A 4822-nucleotide genomic window follows, 5' to 3' on the forward strand; every position below is an offset into this window, starting at 1 on the left:
GACACAGGCGTGCCTGGGTACCTGAGTCCCAGCCAAAGTGGCAAAGCCAGATGTCCCGGGATTCCTTGGGTTTGGACAAAGGGTGTCCCCATGACGATGAAGAACCAGGAGCAGAGAGCCCTGCGTCTTGCCTGGGGCCCCCGTACCTCTGGCTCATGGCCTGTCCTGGGCACGGGGAGGAAAGGAGACACCCCTAATACTAAGAGACTGCACTGGGCTATGGGGAATCACAATGGGTCTCCGTTTGATTGAGAGCAAATAAGGTAAGGGACACCTGCTCACCTGAGTCTCTGGGGTAAGAGTCACGCCTTGGAGAAGGAGGGCAGCCAAAGGCCATGCAGAAATTAGGGGTTCAAGGTTTGCCCAGCTGGCCCCAAAGCCGTGGGGGTCCACACGGCCTCACCCAGGGGCCAGCTCATTTGCTCATTTGAGGGTGTGCGGGGCACACGTGTGTCTGCCCCGGGAACCCAAGCAGCCCCAGTGCACTCCCGCCTTGCTTCCCTGGAGCGAGCCCACGGTGCCATGGTCCTTGTGGGATGAATTCATGAATGATGTGGAAGAAGCCAGAACAGGGCTGCACACAGGATGCTCTCTCTCATGAACAAGGACCCCAAAGAACCTCCCCTCTGGAGCCTGTGCGGCTGCTTGAGGTGTAAACACTGAGTCATGCCCGCTGCCCAGCTGTGTGGCACTGAGCAGGCACCGCCAGCCCTGAGGGCTGTGGGACAACAGAGAGCTGGGCCCCTGAAGAGGGTGGCCCGCCAGGTGGCACCTATGTCCCCTTGGCCAGTGTGGGTGACTACACTGTTGTCATTTATGGGGGAAGTAGAGCACAGCAGAGGCGAACATGAGGATGATGCTGCCTGTCTGGGCCTACCCAGGGAACCAGCTGCCAGACAGACTGGAAGGGACCTTCCTGGTGGGACAGGTCCCGTTGGTGGCCTGAGGTGGAGTCGTGCCCCCTGCAGGGCTGACCCGTGAGGGTGGGATCATCCTTCCTGAGGAGCTGCCCTGTCCAGTCCCATTGCCTTGGAGGTGGTGACATCAGGGGCCCCTGAGCCACCAGGCTCCCCCGCCTTCACTTGGCCACGATGGCTGCTGCAGAGTCCACGGTAAGAGCCAGGACGTGGCTTCCAGGCAGGATGGGGAAGCACCTCCCAGTCCCACATGGACAAAGATTTCTTTAAACGGAGCCACCAGCCATGCCTGGTAGTGGGTGCCCTCCCTAGGCAGGCAGCTGGCTCTGCTGTCTTTCCTGGGTGAAGCCCGTTGCGCTTCCTGGGGCCTGGCCCGTGGTACCTGCCCAGCCAGCCTTGGGAGGGGCCCCCCTGGGCTTGTGGAGAGGAGGTGATGAGGCACTCAGATGTCTAGGCCAAGGCCAGGTAGGTGGCAGGTGAGACAGGCCCTTCAGACATGAGACCCCAGTGATGCAGATAAAGAGTTACTCATGTTCCCCTCCAGCCTCCCGCCAGGCAAAAGGGGAAAAGACACACACGGAATAACAGAAAACAGCTGGAAACCCCAAAGGGTGCCTGATGAAGAGCTGGAGGTCCCCACCCTCCATGCTCTGGGAGGACCAGGAGACCCACTCCACGGGTCAACCCGCCTTTGCCCGTCCCTCCCCTGACCCCTGCTGCACGGTTCCAAGGGCTTGGTGGGGCAGCCTGAATTTTCCCTAACTCCCGCTCCTAGCAAGGTCAAATTCTCCTTGTTTGCCTCCTTAAAAATTCACAGATGCAAGACTGAGGCTTTTCCTGAAACCAGAGCCCCGGCAGCCAAGGCTCAATAAAATACTGTTTGTGTTTCCAGGCACTGGGGCGGGAGCGAGGCTCCCAGTTGCTCAGAGTTAACGGGTCCTTTCCCGTGTGAGACCCCGGGAACACTCGCCCATTCTCCCATCACTGCCTGCTGGGACCCGGGGCCCAGAGCTGCTCTTCCTCCTGGCAGCCCACCCTGCGGGCCTAGTGCTGTCCAACCACAGCCCAGAGGGCAAGGCCTCCTAGAGCGGGCGCTTGCTGAGTCCCTGGTCAGCCTCCCGGGACCCTCGGTCCCCACAGCCCCCATCCAGCTCTCTTGTACACCTTCCCCTCCTCCATCTCGGAACATGGGAGAAGCAGGGCACACTGGAGTCTGCAGGCTGCCCTTGGGCTGCCACGGGGCCCTCTTTGCCCAGCACAGAGTCTGCCGTGCTTTGAGCCAGCAAGTCCCACCGGACCTTCTAGAGGCACTGTACAGCGTGCATCTGTTTTCAGGACAGTTTTATTTGCTGTGGAATCCATGAGAGCCGGAAGCATTGCTGGGGCCGTGGCTAGCAGAGCTCATGGTGACCAGTCCTGGGCCTGACCGATGAGCGATTACATTTAAAAACAAAACCAAAACAAAACAAAATACCAAGAACAGATTACTTGCCATGGACATCAGTAATCCATTGGTAATGGTGGAAATTTCATGAAAATTTCCCCTAAACCATAACAAAAACTGTCCTTCTTACCCCAAAAGTGCTGGAGGAAAGACGGTTGCATGACTTGATCTCTCTTTGAACTTGAAGTGCTACCTTCCTACCTGGAAACGCAACACAATGTACTTAAAAGGCCACCCCGTCTCTACTAAAAATACAAAAAATTAGCCGGGCGAGGTGGCTGGCAGTAGTCCCAGCTACTCCGGAGGCTGAGGCAGGAGAACGGCGTGAACCCGGGGGAGGGCGGAGCTTGCAGTGAGCTGAGATCCGGCCACTGCACTCCAGCCTGGGCGACAGAGCGAGACTCCATCTCAAAAAAAAAAAAAAAAAAAAAAAAAAAAGGCCAGATGGCTGAAGGCTGTTTGCACCCCTGGCTCTGCCCAGGGACACCCCTTTCCCGGTTCTAATGTTCAGACCCAGGAGGCCAGAGTCCGCAGCCTGAGGGAGCTTCAAGGCCGAGGGGTAGGCCCTGCAGGGCCCACACCACCCTTCTGGTGGAGAGCTTTGCACGTGCATTCACGCGCACATGCCTGGCGGGATGGCTGAGGATGTGTCTCATGGCAGGAGTGGGCAAAATGGGGTGCATTTTACAGCAGAGTCACAGAGAGGCTCGCCCTTGGTGGAGGGCACACAGCTGGGTGGGTGTGTGGAAGGGAGTGCAGGTGTGCTGGCTCCGAACCAGGGGAGCGCTCTCCATCCTGAGCTCGCCGCCCCTCACGATGCACACGGCTGATGGCTGAGGTCAGCGGTCTCTTCCCTGAGTGCAGGTGTGGTCCCTGGGACTTCATAAACCATCCTCATGACAGTTTCACACTTAAGAGTCCCCACCGCAGTCCCAGGAGGTGGCCTGGGCAGGCAGGCGTCGTTGTTCTCGTTACAGGCTGGAAACTGAGCCTGAAGGAGGCAGAAGGCCACACACCAGGGAGAGTTGCAGGCAGCAGGGGCCAGGCCCCTTCCACAGCACCGCCTCTCACCCCGGCCCCACCACCCCCGACCAGCCCCCAAGGGCATGCCTCTGGCTTCACGAACCTTCAGGGGAAATTAGCTTTCTAGAACCTTCAGGGGAAATTAGCTTTCTAGTTCGGGGGCAGTTCCCTCTGACTGGAGACAGGACAGAATGCTTTCATACCCGGGAATGGCCATGCAGCCTGGCTTAGAAACAGGGAACGAAGCGGATCCTGAGGCTCATTCCCCAGGGACTCCAAGAATGGGGCAGGCCCAGCTGGGCAGCCAGTCCTGGCCCCACTGACCTAGGCTGCACCCCTGCACGTATGCGTGCGTGCGTGTGTGTGTGTGTGTGTGTGTGTGTGTGTGTGTGTGTGTGTGTGTGTGTGTGTGTGTGTGTGTGTGTGTGTGTGTGTGTGTGTGTGTGTGTGTGTGTGTGTTTTCCCAGGGGGCCTCTCCTCCTTCCTCTGAGGCAAAGTGACCGGCAGGGGCCTCTGCACAGCATACAGCGAGGTGCTTCCTTCCCTCTGCCCAGCGAGCCGAGGGTGGAGCCCTGGCACCCCCAGCACCCCCGCAGGGGAAAGGAGAGGCTGCACAAGGAGCAAGATTTCCTTCCCCAGAGGGCATGGCGTGAGCGGATTCCCATCAAGTGGCTATGCCCCAGAGCTATTTCTGCCAAACAAGAAGCAGATGAGGGGGCTTGGGGGGCGGGCCTTACAGGAACACGGAAGCACCACCCCACCCACTGTGGTCTACAGACCGCACCCTATTTCCTGTTGCCACCCCACCTCTATTCTCAGTGGCCTCCTAAAGAGCTGGGCAACCTCTGCCAACCACTGCCCCTTAGCCCAAGGGGAGGCCTGGTTCCAGAACCAGCATCTTCATCTTGTCCTGATGCCCTGCCCGCCCCTGCAGAGCTTCAGACTGGGCTGCTACGGAAAACTGAAAGGTCAGAGGGTGGAGGTCCTCTCCCTCCTGGACATGGAAACCTCCCCCGGCGCCCAACACTTTGGCTGGTCAGGAACAGCGGCTGCTCATAGAGCTGCCCCTCCCACCTTCAGACCCTCCTCCTCCTCTGCAGGGGTGGGCTGGGGCCCTCCCTCACTCCGTACTTGGTCCATGACTTGTGAGTTCTGAGTCCTAGGGGCTGAGACTTGAGTCAGAACCTTCTGGAGCAGCACACAATTCCCCTCTGCACCTGGTGAGGACACCAGGCTCCTCGCTTCCTCCCCAGATCTCTCTGGGCGCTCACCTGACCCCTCAACCCTGGCGGGACCTTCCAGAGCCGGCAAGCATCGAGCCTGACCACGCGGCCTCTTGGGTGCCAGCACGCCCACATCAAAGGTGCCCTCTCTTCCCAGAGGCCCTGAGCAACATCGGGTAACGCTGTCAGCATAGACATTAGCAGCAGGGCCGTAG

This window comes from Colobus angolensis, unplaced genomic scaffold, assembly GCF_000951035.1.
Source record: "Colobus angolensis palliatus isolate OR3802 unplaced genomic scaffold, Cang.pa_1.0 Scaffold1, whole genome shotgun sequence".
Classification (NCBI taxonomy): domain Eukaryota; kingdom Metazoa; phylum Chordata; class Mammalia; order Primates; family Cercopithecidae; genus Colobus; species Colobus angolensis.